Source organism: Oncorhynchus keta, unplaced genomic scaffold (assembly GCF_023373465.1).
Source record: "Oncorhynchus keta strain PuntledgeMale-10-30-2019 unplaced genomic scaffold, Oket_V2 Un_contig_1253_pilon_pilon, whole genome shotgun sequence".
Classification (NCBI taxonomy): Eukaryota; Metazoa; Chordata; class Actinopteri; order Salmoniformes; family Salmonidae; genus Oncorhynchus; species Oncorhynchus keta.
This window is the reverse complement of record NW_026277906.1, coordinates 15,001-36,048: the sequence shown is the minus strand read 5'-3', so window position 1 is coordinate 36,048 and position 21,048 is coordinate 15,001. Positions and strand designations below refer to the sequence as shown.

Here is a 21,048-nt window from a genome sequence, read left to right as displayed (position 1 = left end):
AGGACATCAGTAATGTGTTGTCAGGACATCAGTAATGTGTTGTCAGGACATCAGTAATGTGTTGTCAGGACATCAGTACTGTGTTGTCAGGACATCAGTAATGTGTTGTCAGGACATCAGTACCTTGTTGTCAGGACATCAGTAATGTGTTGTCAGGACATCAGTAATGTGTTGTCAGGACATCAGTAATGTGTTGTCAGGACATCAGTAATGTGTTGTCAGGACATCAGTAATGTGTTGTCAGGACATCAGTAATGTGTTGTCAGGACATCAGTAATGTGTTGTCAGGACATCAGTAATGTGTTGTCAGGACATCAGTAATGTGTTGTCAGGACATCAGTAATGTGTTGTCAGGACATCAGTAATGTGTTGTCAGGACATCAGTAATGTGTTGTCAGGACATCAGTAATGTGTTGTCAGGACATCAGTACCTTGTTGTCAGGACATCAGTAATGTGTTGTCAGGACATCAGTAATGTGTTGTCAGGACATCAGTAATGTGTTGTCAGGACATCAGTAATGTGTTGTCAGGACATCAGTAATGTGTTGTCAGGACATCAGTAATGTGTTGTCAGGACATCAGTAATGTGTTGTCAGGACATCAGTAATGTGTTGTCAGGACATCAGTAATGTGTTGTCAGGACATCAGTAATGTGTTGTCAGGACATCAGTAATGTGTTGTCAGGACATCAGTCAATCATTGTCAGGACATCAGTAATGTGTTGTCAGTCAGTAATGTGTGTCAGTCAGTAATGTGTGTCAGGACATCAGTAATGTGTTGTCAGGACATCAGTAATGTGTGTCAGGACATCAGTAATGTGTGTCAGGACATCAGTGTGTCAGGACATCAGTAATGTGTTGTCAGGACATCAGTAATGTGTTGTCAGGACATCAGTAATGTGTTGTCAGGACATCAGTAATGTGTGCGGACATGTGTGCGTGTGTGCGTGTCTGTGTGTCTGTGTCTGTGTCTGTGTCTGTGTCTGTGTCTGTGTCTGTGTCTGTGTCTGTGTGTCTGTCTGTCTGTCTGTCTGTCTGTCTGTCTGTCTGTGTGTCTGTCTGTGTGTGTCTGTGTGTCTGTGTGTCTGTCTGTCTGTCTGTCTGTCTGTCTGTCTGTGTGTCTGTCTGTGTGTCTGTCTGTACCTGTTTAGGTAAGAAGCAGGATGTATGGTTCGTGGTGGACCCCCAGACAGGAGAGAAACAGACCAGCCTCTCCACATCATCATCTGACTCCATTTGCCCCAATGCACCACTGCTGTACATAGGAAGAACAGGTACCTCGTCAATACTACTGTATTCTGTCTCTCAAAGGTCCCAACACACCATAGGACAGACAGGTACCTAGTTAATACTACTGTATTCTGTCTCCAACACACCATAGGACAGACAGGCACCTAGTCAATAATACTGAGTTCTACTCTACTGAGTTCTACTCTTCAACTAGTTGTACTGTACTCAGTTCTACTCTACTCAGTTCTACTCTACTCTTCAACTAGTTGTACTGTACTCTACTCAGTTCTACTCTACTCAGTTCTACTCAGTTCTACTCTATTCAGTTCTACTCAGTTCTACTGTACCCTACTCTATTCTACTAGTTCTACTGTACCCTACTCTACTCAGTTCTACTCAGTTCTACTGTACCCTTCTCTATTCAGTTCTACTATACTCAGCTCTACTCAGTTCTACTCTACTCAGTTCTACTCTACTCAGTTCTACTCAGTTCTACTCAGTTCTACTCTACTCAGTTCTACTCTACTCAGTTCTACTAGTTCTACAGTTCTCACTTCCACTCAGTTCTACTCAGTTCTACTGTACCCTACTCTATTCTACTAGTTCTACTGTACCCTACTCTTCTCAGTTCCACTCAGTTCTACTCAGTTCTACTGTACCCTACTCTATTCAGTTCTACTATACTCAGCTCTACTCAGTTCTACTCTACTCAGTTCTACTCTACTCTTCAACTAGTTGTACTGTACTCTACTCAGTTCTACTCTACTCAGTTCTACTCTACTCAGTTCTACTCAATTCTACTCAGTTCTACTCTACTCTACTCTACTCTACTCTACTCTACTCTACTCTGTTCTACTCTACTCTGTTCTACTCTACTCAGTTCTACTGTACCCTACTGTCCTCAGCTCTACTCTACTTTACAGTACTATACTCTATCCTATTCCAGAGTACATGATAACGATGTATGATACGAAGACACAGGAGCTGAGGTGGAACGCAACATACAACGACTACTCTGCCCCGCCGTACGATGAGAAACATGGCTACAGTACGTACACAATGATAATATAATCTACTACAGTACGTACACAATGATAATATAATGTACTACAGAGGTACACAATTATACTATAATGTACTACAGTAGGTACACAATGATAATATAATGTACTACAGTAGGTACACAATGATACTATAATGTACTACAGTAGGTACACAATTATACTATAATGTACTACAGTAGGTACACAATGATAATATAATGTACTACAGTAGGTACACAATGATACTATAATGTACTACAGTAGGTACACAATGATACTATAATGTACTACAGTAGGTACACAATGTATACTATAATGTACTACAGTAGGTACACAATTATACTATAATGTACTACAGTAGGTACACAATGATAATATAATGTACTACAGTAGGTACACAATGATAATATAATGTACTACAGTAGGTACACAATTATACTATAATGTACTACAGTAGGTACACAATGATAATATAATGTACCACAGTAGGTACACAATGATAATATAATGTACTACAGTAGGTACACAATTATACTATAATGTACTACAGTAGATACACCATTATACTATAATGTACTACAGTAGGTACACACTATACTATAATGTACTACAGTAGGTACACAATTATACTATAATGTACTACAGTAGATACACCATTATACTATAATGTACTACAGTAGATACACCATTATACTATAATGTACTACAGTAGATACACAATTATACTATAATGTACTACAGTAGATACACAATTATACTATGATGTACTACAGTAGATACACAATGATACTATAATGTACTACAGTAGATACACCATTATACTATGATGTACTACAGTAGATACACCATATACTATAATGTACTACTGTAGATACACCATTATACTATGATGTACTACAGTAGATACACCATTATACTATAATGTACTACAGTAGATACACCATTATACTATAATGTACTACAGTAGATACACCATTATACTATAATGTACTACAGTAGATACACCATTATACTATGATGTACTACAGTAGATACACCACTATACTATAATGTACTACAGTAGATACACCATTATACTATGATGTACTACAGTAGATACACCACTATACTATAATGTACTACTGTAGATACACCATTATACTATGATGTACTACAGTAGATACACCATTATACTATAATGTACTACAGTAGATACACCATTATACTATAATGTACTACAGTAGATACACCATTATACTATAATGTACTACAGTAGATACACCATTATACTATAATGTACTACAGTAGATACACCATTATACTATAATGTACTACAGTAGATACACCATTATACTATAATGTACTACAGTAGATACACCATTATACTATGATGTACTACAGTAGATACACCACTATACTATAATGTACTACAGTAGATACACCACTATACTATAATGTACTACAGTAGATACACCATTATACTATGATGTACTACAGTAGATACACCATTATACTATAATGTACTACAGTAGATACACCATTATACTATAATGTACTACAGTACATACACCATTATACTATAATGTACTACAGTAGATACACCACTATACTATAATGTACTACAGTAGATACACCACTATACTATAATGTACTACAGTAGATACACCATTATACTATAATGTACTACAGTAGATACACCACTATACTATAATGTACTACAGTAGATACACCATTATACTATAATGTACTACAGTAGATACACCACTATACTATAATGTACTACAGTAGATACACCATTATACTATAATGTACTACAGTAGATACACCATTATACTATAATGTACTACAGTAGATACACCATTATACTATAATGTACTACAGTAGATACACCATTATACTATATTGTACTACAGTAGATACACCATTATACTACTTATCTAGTTCTGCACAGTATGATAATGTAGTTGTTTCTCCAGAGATGGCCCATCTCGTCTCCAGTAGATACACCATTATACTACTTATCTAGTTCTGCACAGTATGATAACCATGTATACTGTTGTCTCCAGAGATAAACCCATTATACTATAATGTACTACAGTAGATACACCATTATACTATAATGTACTACAGTAGATACACCATTATACTATAATCTAGTTCTGCACAGTATGATAATGTAGTTATTTCTCCAGAGATGGCCCATCTCGTACTACAGTAGATACACCATTATACTACTTATCTAGTTCTGCACAGTATGATAATGTACTACAGTAGATACACCAGATATGGCCCATCTCGTACTCCAGTAGATACACCATTATACTATAATGTACTACAGTAGATACACCATTATACTACTTATCTAGTTCTGCACAGTATGATAATGTAGTTGTTTCTCCAGATATGGCCCATAATGTACTACAGTAGATACACCATTATACTATTATCTAGTTCTGCACCAGTATGATAATGTAATTGTTTCTCCAGTAGATGGCCCATCTACTATAATGTCTACAGTAGATACACCATTATACTATAATGTACTACAGTAGATACACCATTATACTATATTGTACTACAGTAGATACACCATTATACTACTTATCTAGTTCTGCACAGTATGATAATGTAGTTGTTTCTCCAGAGATGGCCCATCTCGTCTCCAGTAGATACACCATTATACTACTTATCTAGTTCTGCACAGTATGATAATGTAGTTGTTTCTCCAGAGATGGCCCATCTCGTCTCCAGTGGTGACACCATGGTGGTGACCGTAAATGTACAGAGAGTCAGGTACACCATTATACTCAGGTAATGTACTGTGACAGTAGATAGACCATTATACTACTTACCTAGTAATCTGTGACAGTATGACAATGTCAGTTGTTTCTACCAGAGATGGCCCATTACTGTGACCGTGTTACACAGAGAGTCAGGTGGTTACCAGTCAGGTAATTACTGTGTTCCCTAACCACTATAAGACAGATAACTGTGTTTCCCAATAAACACCTGTTACAATAAACACCTGACAGGCCTGTTACAATAAACACCTGCTACAATAAACACCTGACAGGCCTGTTACAATAAACACCTGACAGACCTGTTACAATAAACACCTGTTACAATAAACACCTGACAGGCCTGTTACAATAAACACCTGCTACAATAAACACCTCACAGGCCTGTTACAATAAACACCTGACAGGCCTGTTACAATAAACACCTGTTACAATAAACACCTGACAGGCCTGTTACAATAAACACCTGTTACAATAAACACCTGACAGGCCTGTTACAATAAACACCTGACAGGCCTGTTACAATAAACACCTGTTACAATAAACACCTGACAGGCCTGTTACAATAAACACCTGTTACAATAAACACCTGTTACAATAAACACCTGACAGGCCTGTTACAATAAACACCTGTTACAATAAACACCTGACAGGCCTGTTACAATAAACACCTGTTACAATAAACACCTGACAGGCCTGTTACAATAAACACCTGTTACAATAAACACCTGACAGGCCTGTTACAATAAACACCTGCTACAATAAACACCTCACAGGCCTGTTACAATAAACACCTGTTACAATAAACACTTGTTACAATAAACACCTGCTACAATAAACACCTGACAGGCCTGTTACAATAAACACCTGTTACAATAAACACCTGACAGGCCTGTTACAATAAACACCTGCTACAATAAACACCTGACAGGCCTGTTACAATAAGCACCTGTTACAATAAACACCTGTTACAATAAACACCTGACAGACCTGTTACAATAAACACCTGTTACAATAAACACCTGCTACAATAAACATCTGGCAGACCTGTTACAATAAACACCTGACAGACCTGTTACAATAAACACCTGACAGGCCTGTTACAATAAACACCTGACAGACCTGTTACAATAAACACCTGTTACAATAAACACCTGACAGGCCTGTTACAATAAACACCTGTTACAATAAACACCTGACAGGCCTGTTACAATAAACACCTGTTACAATAAACACCTGTTACAATAAACACCTGACAGACCTGTTACAATAAACACCTGTTACAATAAACACCTGCTACAATAAACACCTGACAGGCCTGTTACAATAAACACCTGTTACAATAAACACCTGTTACAATAAACACCTGTTACAATAAACACCTGACAGGCCTGTTACAATAAACACCTGACAGGCCTGTTACAATAAACACCTGCTACAATAAACACCTGACAGGCCTGTTACAATAAACACCTGTTACAATAAACACCTGACAGACCTGTTACAATAAACACCTGTTACAATAAACACCTGCTACAATAAACATCTGGCAGACCTGTTACAATAAACACCTGACAGACCTGTTACAATAAACACCTGACAGGCCTGTTACAATAAACACCTGACAGACCTGTTACAATAAACACCTGTTACAATAAACACCTGTTACAATAAACACCTGCTACAATAAACACCTCACAGGCCTGTTACAATAAACACCTGTTACAATAAACACCTGTTACAATAAACACCTGACAGGCCTGTTACAATAAACACCTGTTACAATAAACACCTGCTACAATAAACACCTGACAGGCCTGTTACAATAAACACCTGCTAAACAATAAACACCTGCTACAATAAACACCTGACAGGCCTGTTACAATAAACACCTGCTACAATAAACACCTGTTACAATAAACACCTGACAGGCCTGTTACAATAAACACCTGTTACAATAAACACCTGTTACAATAAACACCTGACAGGCCTGTTACAATAAACACCTGCTACAATAAACACCTGTTACAATAAACACCTGACAGGCCTGTTACAATAAACACCTGACAGGCCTGTTACACCTAAACACCTGTTACAATAAACACCTGTTACAATAAACACCTGACAGGCCTGTTACAATAAACACCTGTTACAATAAACACCTGTTACAATAAACACCTGACAGGCCTGCTACAATAAACACCTGACAGGCCTGTTACAATAAACACCTGTTACAATAAACACCTGTTACAATAAACACCTGACAGGCCTGTTACAATAAACACCTGCTACAATAAACACCTGTTACAATAAACACCTGACAGGCCTGTTACAATAAACACCTGTTACAATAAACACCTGTTACAATAAACACCTGACAGGCCTGTTACAATAAACACCTGCTACAATAAACACCTGACAGGCCTGTTACAATAAACACCTGACAGGCCTGTTACAATAAATACCTGTTACAATAAACACCTGACAGGCCTGTTACAATAAACACCTGTTACAATAAACACCTGTTACAATAAACACCTGACAGGCCTGTTACAATAAACACCTGTTACAATAAACACCTGACAGGCCTGTTACAATAAACACCTGTTACAATAAACACCTGTTACAATAAACACCTGACAGGCCTGCTACAATAAACACCTGACAGGCCTGTTACAATAAACACCTGACAGGCCTGTTACAATAAACACCTGACAGGCCTGTTACAATAAATACCTGTTACAATAAACACCTGACAGGCCTGTTACAATAAACACCTGTTACAATAAACACCTGTTACAATAAACACCTGACAGGCCTGTTACAATAAACACCTGCTACAATAAACACCTGACAGGCCTGTTACAATAAACACCTGACAGGCCTGTTACAATAAACACCTGCTACAATAAACACCTGACAGGCCTGTTACAATAAACACCTGCTACAATAAACACCTGACAGGCCTGTTACAATAAACACCTGCTACAATAAACACCTGGTACAATAAACACCTGTTACAATAAACACCTGACAGGCCTGTTACAATAAACACCTGTTACAATAAACACCTGTTACAATAAACACCTGACAGGCCTGTTACAATAAACACCTGCTACAATAAACACCTGGTACAATAAACACCTGCTACAATAAACACCTGACAGGCCTGTTACAATAAACACCTGTTACAATAAACACCTGTTACAATAAACACCTGACAGGCCTGTTACAATAAACACCTGCTACAATAAACACCTGACAGGCCTGTTACAATAAACACCTGTTACAATAAACACCTGACAGGCCTGTTACAATAAACACCTGCTACAATAAACACCTGACAAGCCTGTTACAATAAACACCTGCTACAATAAACACCTGTTACAATAAACACCTGTTACAATAAACACCTGACAGGCCTGCTACAATAAACACCTGCTACAATAAACACCTGTTACAATAAACACCTGACAGGCCTGCTACAATAAACACCTGTTACAATAAACACCTGACAGGCCTGTTACAATAAACACCTGACAGGCACTGTTACAATAAACACCTGACAGGCCTGTTACAATAAATACCTGTTACAATAAACACCTGACAGGCCTGTTACAATAAACACCTGTTACAATAAACACCTGACAGGCCTGTTACAATAAACACCTGACAGGCCTGTTACAATAAACACCTGACAGGCCTGTTAAACACCTGTTACAATAAACACCTGACAGGCCTGTTACAATAAACACCTGACAGACCTGTTACAATAAACACCTGACAGACCTGTTACAATAAACACCTGTTACAGGCCTGTTACAATAAACACCTGACAGGCCTGTTACAATAAACACCTGCTACAATAAACACCTGACAGGCCTGTTACAATAAACACCTGTTACAATAAACACCTGTTACAATAAACACCTGACAGGCCTGCTACAATAAACACCTGTTACAATAAACACCTGTTACAATAAACACCTGACAGGCCTGTTACAATAAACACCTGACAGGCCTGTTACAATAAACACCTGACAGGCCTGTTACAATAAACACCTGACAGGCCTGTTACAATAAACACCTGTTACAATAAACACCTGACAGGCCTGCTACAATAAACACCTGTTACAATAAATACCTGACAGGCCTGTTACAATAAACACCTGACAGGCCTGTTACAATAAATACCTGTTACAATAAACACCTGACAGGCCTGTTACAATAAACACCTGTTACAATAAACACCTGTTACAATAAACACCTGACAGGCCTGTTACAATAAACACCTGTTACAATAAACACCTGACAGGCCTGTTACAATAAACACCTGCTACAATAAACACCTGTTACAATAAACACCTGCTACAATAAACACCTGCTACAATAAACACCTGACAGGCCTGTTACAATAAACACCTGCTACAATAAACACCTGACAGGCCTGTTACAATAAACACCTGCTTACAATAAACACCTGACAGGCCTGTTACAATAAACACCTGTTACAATAAACACCTGACAAGCCTGTTACAATAAACACCTGTTACAATAAACACCTGTTACAATAAACACCTGCTACAATAAACACCTGACAGGCCTGTTACAATAAACACCTGTTACAATAAACACCTGTTACAATAAACACCTGACAGGCCTGTTACAATAAACACCTGACAGGCCTGTTACAATAAACACCTGACAGGCCTGTTACAATAAACACCTGTTACAATAAACACCTGACAGACCTGTTACAATAAACACCTGTTACAATAAACACCTGTTACAATAAACACCTGACAGGCCTGTTACAATAAACACCTGTACAATAAACACCTGTTACAATAAACACCTGACAGGCCTGTTACAATAAACACCTGACAGGCCTGCTACAATAAACAGGCCTGTTACAATAAACACCTGTTACAATAAACACCTGACAGACCTGTTACAATAAACACCTGTTACAATAAACACCTGTTACAATAAACACCTGACAGGCCTGTTACAATAAACACCTGACAGGCCTTACAATACAATAAACACCTGTTACAATAAACACCTGACAGGCCTGTTACAATAAACACCTGTTACAATAAACACCTGACAGGCCTGTTACAATAAACACCTGTTACAATAAACACCTGACAGGCCTGCTACAATAAACACCTGTTACAATAAACACCTGTTACAATAAACACCTGACAGGCCTGTTACAATAAACACCTGTTACAATAAACACCTGTTACAATAAACACCTGTTACAATAAACACCTGACAGGCCTGTTACAATAAACACCTGCTACAATAAACAATAAACACCTGTTACAATAAACACCTGACAGGCCTGTTACAATAAACACCTGTTACAATAAACACCTGTTTACAATAAACACCTGTTACAATAAACACCTGTTACAATAAACACCTGACAGGCCTGTTACAATAAACACCTGTTACAATAAACACCTGACAGGCCTGTTACAATAAACACCTGTTACAATAAACACCTGTTACAATAAACACCTGTTACAATAAACACCTGACAGGCCTGTTACAATAAACACCTGTTACAATAAACACCTGACAGGCCTGTTACAATAAACACCTGTTACAATAAACACCTGTTACAATAAACACCTGACAGGCCTGTTACAATAAACACCTGCTACAATAAACACCTGACAGGCCTGTTACAATAAACACCTGTTACAATAAACACCTGCTACAATAAACACCTGACAGGCCTGTTACAATAAACACCTGTTACAATAAACACCTGTTACAATAAACACCTGACAGGCCTGTTACAATAAACACCTGACAGACCTGTTACAATAAACACCTGACAGGCCTGTTACAATAAACACCTGTTACAATAAACACCTGACAGACCTGTTACAATAAACACCTGTTACAATAAACACCTGTTACAATAAACACCTGTTACAATAAACACCTGACTGTTACAATAAACACCTGACAGGCCTGTTACAATAAACACCTGTTACAATAAACACCTGCTTACAATAAACACCTGACAGGCCTGTTACAATAAACACCTGACAGGCCTGTTACAATAAACACCTGTTACAATAAACACCTGCTACAATAAACACCTGTTACAATAAACACTTGAGGCCTGTTACAATAAACACCTGTTACAATAAACACCTGTTACAATAAACACCTGTTACAATAAACACCTGACAGGCCTGTTACAATAAACACCTGTTACAATAAACACCTGCTACAATAAACACCTGACAGGCCTGTTACAATAAACACCTGTTACAATAAACACCTGTTACAATAAACACCTGACAGGCCTGTTACAATAAACACCTGTTACAATAAACACCTGACAGACCTTACAATAAACACCTGACAGGCCTGTTACAATAAACACCTGACAGGCCTGCTACAATAAACACCTGACAGGCCTGTTACAATAAACACCTGTTACAATAAACACCTGACAGGCCTGTTACAATAAACACCTGCTACAATAAACACCTGACAGGCCTGTTACAATAAACACCTGCAATACAATAAACACCTGACAAGCCTGTTACAATAAACACCTGTTACAATAAACACCTGTTACAATAAACACCTGACAAGTCTGTTACAATAAACACCTGCTACAATAAACACCTGTTACAATAAACACCTGCTTACAATAAACACCTGACAGGCCTGTTACAATAAACACCTGCTACAATAAACACCTGACAGGCCTGTTACAATAAACACCTGTTACAATAAACACCTGTTACAATAAACACCTGACAGACCTGTTACAATAAACACCTGACAGGCCTGTTACAATAAACACCTGTGTACAATAAACACCTGTTACAATAAACACCTGACAGGCCTGTTACAATAAACACCTGTTACAATAAACACCTGACAGACCTGTTACAATAAACACCTGTTACAATAAACACCTGTTTACAATAAACACCTGACAGGCCTGTTACAATAAACACCTGTTACAATAAACACCTGACAGGCCTGTTACAATAAACACCTGTTACAATAAACACCTGACAGACCTGTTACAATAAACACCTGACAGGCCTGTTACAATAAACACCTGTTACAATAAACACCTGTTACAATAAACACCTGTTACAATAAACACCTGACAGGCCTGTTACAATAAACACCTGTTACAATAAACACCTGACAGGCCTGTTACAATAAACACCTGCTACAATAAACACCTGACAGACCTGTTACAAGAAACACCTGCTTCAATAAACACCTGTTACAATAAACCCTGTTACACCTAACCCTCCTCTCTCTCTCTCTATGTCTCTAACCCTCCTCTCCTCTCTCTCTGTCGCTAACCCCCTCTCCTCTATCCCAGGTGACGTCCTGTGGATGCAAAACTATGGGTCACCTGTGGTGGGGTGTACCTGTACAGCCAGGACTCTCTGAGACACGCCCCTCACCTGTCAGTTGCCATGGAGACGCTGCGTTACCTCACCTTCTCGTCCCACGACACACACACCATGAAGTGGAGCTACCAGTTTGTCACGGAGCAGGCCAGCACACACACAGCTGGTGTAAGAGACAGACAGACAGACAGACAGACAGACAGACAGACAGACAGACAGACAGACAGACAGACAGACAGGTGGAGGTGGACAGACACAGACAGACAGACAGACAGACAGACAGACAGACAGACAGACAGACAGACAGACAGACAGACAGGTGACAGACAGACAGACAGACAGACAGGTGGAGGTGGAGGTGACACAGACAGACAGACAGACAGACAGACAGACAGACAGACAGACAGCAGTGTAAGAGTAGTTTAATCACCTCAATTTGCTCAATTTCCACATTATTTATTACAAGATTTAGTTGAGCTTTAGGGTTTCATGAATGATTTGCCCCAAATACTTTTAGTTGTTCTTAAATGATTTAGGACTATCGTATAACTATTATTAATTCCTCGCCACCCGTTCTGAAACTAACTGCAGCTCTTTGTTAAGTGTTGCAGTCATTTCGGTCGATGTAGTAGCTGACGTGTATAGTGTTGAGTCATCCGCATATATAGACACACTGGCTTCACTCAAAAGCTAGTGGTATGTCGTTAGTAAAGATTGAAAAAAGTAAGGGGCCTAAACAGCTGCCGTGGGGAATTCCTGATTCTACTAGTAAGGGGCCTTGACAGCTGCCCTGGGGAATTCCTGATTCTACCAGTAAGGGGCCTTGACAGCTGCCCTGGGGAATTCCTGATTCTACTAGTAAGGGGCCTAGACAGCTGCCCTGGGGAAGTCCTGATTCTACCTCGATTATGTTGGAGAGGCTTCCATTAAATAACATGCTCTGTGTTCTGTTAGCCTTTCTTCCCCCCAAAATGCCATTCAAGGTTCTCCAAAGCTTTTTATTATACATCTTTATGTAATTTATCTTTGTTTCATAGTTTAGTTTCTTCTTTTTAATCAGTTTAGTCACATGATTTCTCAATTTGCAGTATGTTTGCCAATCGGTTGTACAGCCAGACTTATTTGCCATTCTTTTTGCCTCATCCTCTACAACCATACAATTTGTTCAATTCCTCGTCAACCACAGGGATTTTAACCGTTTTACAGTCATTTTCTTAATGGGTTGCATTACAATGTAATTGAAGGTGTTTAAAACCTTATTTTTCCTGTCATTCTTTATGTCATTTGTCTTGTGTGTTTTAGGCCCACTCTGTATGTGGGGAAGCTGGATTCTCATCTGTACGCCTCCACCTCTCTGGTTCACGACGGAGTCTCTAGTGGTCAGTACAGCTGTCAATCAACAGCAACAAAAAAAGAGTGGACAAAACATTAGGAACAACTGCTCTTTAAAAAAAAAAATGACAGACTGACACAGCAGCCAATCAGCATGTCTACACAACACACAGCAGCCAATCAGCATGTCTACACAACACACAGCAGCCAATCAGCATGTCTACACAACACACAGCAGCCAATCAGCATGTCTACACAACATACAGCAGCCAATCAGCATGTCTACACAACACACAGCAGCCAATCAGCATGTCTACACAACACACAGCAGCCAATCAGCATGTCAACACAACACACAGCAGCCAATCAGCATGTCTACACAACACATAGCAGCCAATCAGCATGTCTACACAACACACAGCAGCCAATCAGCATGTCAACACAACACACATCAGCCAATCAGAATGTCAACACAACACACAGCAGCCAATCAGAATGTCTACACAACACACAGCAGCCAATCAGCATGTCTACAGAACACACAGCAGCCAATCAGGAGTGTTTTTAGTCTCAGTACTGTGATGTCATAATGGTTAGAAGTGTTCTCTCTGAATTGGATTGGCTGATACGTTGATGTATTGATTGATGTGTTGCCACGGCAGCCGCGGGGCTTGACACTGGCGCGTATCGAGGGACCGGAGACCGAGGAGGTGACGGTTAGAGAGGAGGGAGAGTGTGAGATCATCCCGTCTACTGACGTACGATACCCGCCAGGCTCCACCAACACACTGAACAACCAGTGGCTCCTCATAGGTAACTACCCGCCAGGCTCTATAGGTAACTACCCACCAGGCTCTATAGGTAACTACCCACCAGGCTCTATAGGTAACTACCCACCAGGCTCTATAGGTAACTACCCACCAGGCTCTATAGGTAACTACCCGCCAGGCTCCACCAACACACTGAACAACCAGTGGCTCCTCATAGGTAACTACCCGCCAGGCTCTATAGGTAACTACCCACCAGGCTCTATAGGTAACTACCCACCAGGCTCTATAGGTAACTACCCACCAGGCTCTATAGGTAACTACCCACCAGGCTCTATAGGTAACTACCCACCAGGCTCTATAGGTAACTACCCACCAGGCTCTATAGGTAACTACCCGCCAGGCTCTATAGGTAACTACCCACCGGGCTCTATAGGTAACTACCCACCAGGCTCTATAGGTAACTACCCACCAGGCTCTATAGGTAACTACCCACCAGGCTCTATAGGTAACTACCCACCAGGCTCTATAGGTAACTACCCACCAGGCTCTATAGGTAACTACCCACCAGGCTCTATAGGTAACTACCCACCAGGCTCTATAGGTAACTACCCACCAGGCTCTATAGGTAACTACCCACCAGGCTCTATAGGTAACTACCCACCAGGCTCTATAGGTAACTACCCACCAGGCTCTATAGGTAACTACCCACCAGGCTCCACCAACACACTGAACAACCAGTGGCTCCTCATAGGTAACTACCCACCAGGCTCTATAGGTAACTACCCACCAGGCTCTATAGGTAACTACCCACCAGGCTCCACCAACACACTGAACAACCAGTAGGTAACTACCCACCAGGCTCTATAGGTAACTACCCACCAGGCTCCACCAACACACTGAACAACCAGTAGGTAACTACCCACCAGGCTCCAACAACACAGTAACCACCCAGAGACACACAGCTCTCTCTCTCTCTCTCTCTCTCAATTCAATTAAATTCAATTCAAGGGCTTTATTGGCATGGGAAACATGTGTTAACATTGCCAAAGCAAGTGAGGTAGACAACATACAAAGTGAATATATAAAGTGAAAAACAACAAAAATTAACAGTAAACATTACACATAACAGTTTCAAAACAGTAAAGACATTACAAATGTCATATTATATATATATATATATATATACATATATATATATACATATATATATATATATATATATATATATACATATATACACAATGTACAAATAATTAAAGGACACAAGATAAAATAAATAAGCATAAATATGGGTTGTATTTACAATGGTGTTTGTTCTTCACTGGTTGCCCTTTTCTCGTGGCAACAGGTCACAAATCTTGCTGCTGTGATGGCACACTGTGGAATTTCACCCAGTAGGTATGGGAGTTTTTCAAAATTGGATATGTTTTCGAATTCTTTGTGGATCTGTGTGATCTGGGGGAAATATGTCTCTCTAATATGGTCATACATTGGGCAGGAGGTTAGGAAGTGCAGCTCAGTTTCCACCTCATTTTGTGGGCAGTGAGCACATAGCCTGTCTTCTCTGAGAGCCATGTCTGCCTACGGCGGCCTTTCTCAATAGCAAGGCTATGCTCACTGAGTCTGTACATAGTCAAAGCTTTCCTTAATTTTGGGTCAGTCACAGTGGTCAGGTATTCTGCCGCTGTGTACTCTCTGTGTAGGGCCAAATAGCATTCTAGTTTGCTCTGTTTTTTTGTTAATTCTTTCCAATGTGTTAAGTAATTATCTTTTGTTTTCTCATGATTTGGTTGGGTCTAATTGTGCTGTTGTCCTGGGGCTCTGTAGGGTGTGTTTGTGTTTGTGAACAGAGCCCCAGGACCAGTTTGCTTAGGGACTCTTCTCCAGGTTCATCTCTCTGTTTGTGATGGCTTTGTTATGGAAGGTTTGTGAATCGCTTCCTTTTAGGTGGTTGTAGAATTTAATGGCTCTTTTTCTGGATTTTGATAATTAGTGGGTATCGGCCTAATTCTGCTCTGCATGCATTATTTGGTGTTTTACGTTGTACACGGAGGATATTTTTGCAGAATTCTGCGTGCAGAGTCTCAATTTGGTGTTTGTCCCATTTTGTGAAGTCTTGGTTGGTGAGCGGACCCCAGACCTCACAACCATAAAGGGCAATGGGCTCTATGACTGATTCAAGTATTTTTAGCCAAATCCTAATTGGTATGTTGAAATTTATGTTTCTTTTGATGGCATAGAATGCCCTTCTTGCCTTGTCTCTCAGATCGTTCACAGCTTTGTGGAAGTTACCTGTGGCGCTGATGTTTAGGCCAAGGTATGTATAGTTTTTGTGTGCTCTAGGGCAACAGTGTCGAGATGGAATTTGTATTTGTGGTCCTGGTGACTCGACCTTTTTGGAACACCATTATTTTGGTCTTACTGAGATTTACTGTCAGGGCCCAGGTCTGACAGAATCTGTGCATAAGATCTAGGTGCTGCTGTAGGCCCTCCTTGGTTGGTGACAGAAGCACCAGATCATCAGCAAACAGCAGACATTTGACTTCGGATTCTAGCAGGGGAGGCCGGGTGCTGCAGACTTTTCTAGTGCCCGCGCCAGTTCGTTGATATATATGTTGAAGAGGGTGGGGCTTAAGCTGCATCCCTGTCTAACCCCACGACCCTGTGTGAAGAAATGTGTGTGTTTTTTGCCAATTTTAACCGCACACTTGTTGTTTGTGTACATGGATTTTATAATGTCATATGTTTTACCCCAACACCACTTTCCATCAGTTTGTATAGCAGACCCTCATGCCAAATTGAGTCGAAGGCTTTTTGAAATCAACAAAGCATGAGAAGACTTTGCCTTTGTTTTGGTTTGTTTGGTTGTCAATTAAGGTGTGCAGGGTGAATACATGGTCTGTTGTACGGTAATTTGGTAAAAAGCCAATTTGACATTTGCTCAGTACATTGTTTTCATTGAGGAAATGTACGAGTCTGCTGTTAATAATAATGCAGAGGATTTTCCCAAGGTTACTGTTGACACATATTCCACGGTAGTTATTGGGGTCAAATTTGTCTCCACTTTTGTGGATTGGGGTGATCAGTCCTTGGTTCCAAATATTGGGGAAGATGCCAGAGCTAAGTATGATGTTAAAGAGTTTTAGTATAGCCAGTTGGAATTTGTTGTCTGTATATTTGATCATTTCATTGAGGATACCATCGACACCACAGGCCTTTTTTGGGTTGGAGGGTTTTTATTTTGTCCTGTAACTCATTCAATGTAATTGGAGAATCCAGTGGGTTCTGGTAGTCTTTAATAGTTGATTCTAAGATCTGTAGTTGATCATGTATATGTTTTTGCTCTTTGTTCTTTGTTATAGAACCAAAAAGATTGGAGAAGTGGTTTACCCAGACATCTCCATTTTGGATAGATAATTCTTCGTGTTGTTGTTTGTTTAGTGTTTTCCAATTTTCCCAGAAGTGGTTAGAGTCTATGGATTCTTCAATTGCATTGAGCTGATTTCTGACATGCTGTTCCTTCTTTTTCCATAGTGTGTTTCTGTATTGTTTTAGTGATTCACCATAGTGAAGGCGTAGACTCAGGTTTTCCGGGTCTCTATGTTTTTGGTTGGACAGGTTTCTCAATTTCTTTCTTAGATTTTTGCATTCCTCATCAAACCATTTGTCATTATTGTTAATTTTCTTCGGTTTTCTATTTGAGATTTTTAGATTTGATAGGGAAGCTGAGAGGTCAAATATACTGTTAAGATTTTCTACTGCCAAGTTTACACCTTCACTATTACAGTGGAACGTTTTACCCAGGAAATTGTCTAAAAGGGATTGAATTTGTTGTTGCCTAATTGTTTTTGGTAGGTTTCCAAACTGCATTCCTTCCACCTATAGCATTTCTTAATGTTACTCAGTTCCTTTGGCTTTGATGCCTCGTGGTTGAGTATTGCTCTGTTTAAGTAGACTGTGATTTTGCTGTGGTCTGATAGGGGTGTTAGTGGACTGACTGTGAACGCTCTGAGAGATTCTGGGTTGAGGTCAGTGATAAAGTAGTCTACAGTACTACTGCCAAGAGATGAGCTATAGGTGTATCTACCATAGGAGTCCCCTCGAAGCCTACCGTTGACTATGTACATACCCAGCGTGCGACAGAGCTGCAGGAGTTGTGACCCGTTTTTGTTGGTTATGTTGTCATAGTTGTGCCTAGGGGGCATATGTGGAGGGGGATGCTGTCACCTCCAGGCAGATGTTTGTCCCCCTGTGTGCTGAGGGTGTCAGGTTCTTGTCCGGTTCTGGCATTTAGGTCGCCACAGACTAGTACATGTCCCTGGGCCTGGAAATGATTGATTTCGCCTCCAGGATGGAGAAGCTGTCTTCATTAAAATATGGGGATTCTAGTGGGGGATATAGGTAGCACACAGGAGGACATTTTTCTCTGTTAGGATAATTTCCTTTGAATTTCTAGCCAAATGTAGAATGTTCCTGTTTTGATTAATTTAATGGAGTGAGTTAGGTCTGCTCTATACCAAATTAGCATACCCCCTGAGTCCCTTCCCTGTTTCACACCTGGTAGTTTGGTGGATGGGACTACCAGCTCTCTGTAACCTAGAGGGCAACCAGTGGGTCCGTCTCCTCTATACCAGGTTTCTTGCAGGATGACAATGTCTGTGTTACCGATTTCTTTGGTGAAGTCCGGGTTTCTGCTCTTTAGGCCAAAGGCAGATGACCTCAGGCCTTGGATATTCCAGGATGATATAGTGAAGGCTTTTGTTCCATAGAATGTCCAATGTTGTTGGTCGTGTGGTTTGGCCTCAGGCCAGTAAGTGTGAGCAGAGCCTGCTGAGCATCTGGTACATGCTATTGGCTTGGGCGAGTGTGAGAGTGGGGGTTGGGACTGTTTGCCCGCTCACTACCTGGGCGTATGTGTGGCTTCCATGTTGAGGCCCTCTTTGCGGGGGTGGGGTGCATGGGGTGGGCAGGAGTGGCATAGGTCTGATCTGAGGGGCCTAAATGGGGTGTGGGCATGGTTGACGTGGGGGTGTTGATTGGTTGGGGTGGGGGGTGTGGATGTGTCTGGGTGTACTGTGGTCTGGATGTAATTCCTCTTGGCGTGGGTCCTCTATGTGTAGGTCCAGGGGGTCCTGCAGGTCTGGGAGGGTGTCTCGCTGGTCTGGGTGGAGAGTCTATTGATCTGTTGCTCCTGTGTGAAGTGTTGGGGATACGTTTGAGAGCGATGTCCTTTAGGGTCCTGGCAAAGGTGGGCACTGCTGCCTTGTAGAGGTGGACCTGGTCATAGAGGCTGTTCAAGTCCAGGGTGGAGTGGTGGGCCAGGAAAACATTTGGTTTTGAGGCACAGTCACGGGAAATACTTGCGTTTACCCGCTGTATTGTGGCAGGGTGGAAGTCTTTTCGTGGTAGCAGGGTGGAGATAACCACTTGTGCATTGGGGAAAGTAGAAGAAGCCTTTTCAATCACTCCTTCAGTGCTGTTGCCACCCTTTCCTGCTGTGCTCTCAGGTCGTTTGTGCCTGTGTGTATTATTATGTGGCTGGGTGAACCTAGTTGGTCCTCAGACAGAAGGTCGAGGGCACGCTGGGTGTTTGGACACCAGAGTTTAGACACACTATGTTTGGGAAAAAGTTTTTTTTCTTCTATATATTTCCCATTTGAGTCCATAAGTAGTACAATCTGTGTCTTGTGTTTGTCCTCAGTGGGTGTGAGGGGTTGTCAGAAGGGCTATCAGGGTGGCTGACAGGGGGGGTGCTCGGAGGGGGTGAGAGCCGCTGGGCTTGTGGTTCTTCATTTGTCTGTTCTGCTGTGGTGTCGACTCTATGGTCAGGGTCTGGTGTGGACTGTTCTGCTGTGGTGTCGAAACTTTTGTCAGGTGCTGGGGTGGGCTGTTCTGCTGGCTTCTCTGTGGGGGTGGCCACCTCTCTAGTGGGTTGTTCTCTGTCACACGCCGTCCCCCTCAACCTCTCCTCTGTCCCCCTCAACCTCTCCTCTGTCCCCCTCACCCTCTCCTCCATTCCCCTCAACCTCTCCTCCAGCAGTCCGACCCTCTCCAGTGTTCTGTTCTTCTCCTGATTCTGCTCTTTCTCCTGTTGAAGTTGTCTCACCACAGTCCAGAGTGCAGATATGTCTCTGTCCACCTCCAGCTCTCCGGGTCTGGTTAAGGGGGTGTTGTTGTGCTGGACTGTTGTCTGGGTCTGTGCTGACTGAAGTGTAATCACCTGCTGTTCCAGCTCCACCTGTCTTACCTCCAGCTGGGTGAATTTGTCCTTCATTTCAATGAGGGAGTGGTAGTCTGTGCTGGGAGGTTGACTCTCCGCTGGGGGTTGCTCGTCTGTGGTGTTACATAATGAAGAGCTCTGGTTTGACCCGCTCGGGGTGGGGGTATCTTTATCAAGGGAGAGCTTCTCCTGTTGGGCTAATACTTTGATTAGGTGAAAGTCCAGCTGAAGCTGTTTGTGGTTACTTTGTACGATCACTGTTCCG

At 41.1% G+C, this 21,048-nt stretch overlaps 1 protein-coding gene and 2 long non-coding RNA genes across 4 annotated transcripts in view; 2 read left to right on the top strand and 1 right to left on the bottom strand.

Moving 5' to 3' along the window:
• The first annotated feature begins 1,091 nt into the window (after positions 1–1,091).
• LOC127917961 (uncharacterized) lies at positions 1,092–5,005 on the top strand. The gene is made up of 3 exons (XR_008098126.1): positions 1,092–1,273; positions 2,176–2,277; positions 4,981–5,005. It is a non-coding gene; the product is annotated as an uncharacterized LOC127917961 (long non-coding RNA).
• A 2,831-nt stretch (positions 5,006–7,836) lies between these two features.
• Positions 7,837–9,639, bottom strand: LOC127917962 (uncharacterized). 2 transcript variants are annotated; one of them, XR_008098127.1, is made up of 3 exons: positions 9,628–9,639; positions 8,390–8,446; positions 7,837–8,006 (listed from the first exon to the last, which is right to left on the bottom strand). It is a non-coding gene; the product is annotated as an uncharacterized LOC127917962 (long non-coding RNA). The 2 variants fall into 2 exon arrangements; XR_008098128.1 differs by having other exon boundaries at positions 7,966–8,047.
• A 4,819-nt stretch (positions 9,640–14,458) lies between these two features.
• Positions 14,459–21,048, top strand: part of LOC127917960 (serine/threonine-protein kinase/endoribonuclease IRE1-like) — a 10,361-nt gene continuing 3,771 nt past the window's right edge. The window contains exon 1 of the mRNA XM_052501119.1: positions 14,459–14,606. The gene's annotated coding sequence lies outside the window, so the exon portion shown is untranslated. The remainder of the gene's footprint in view (positions 14,607–21,048) is intronic.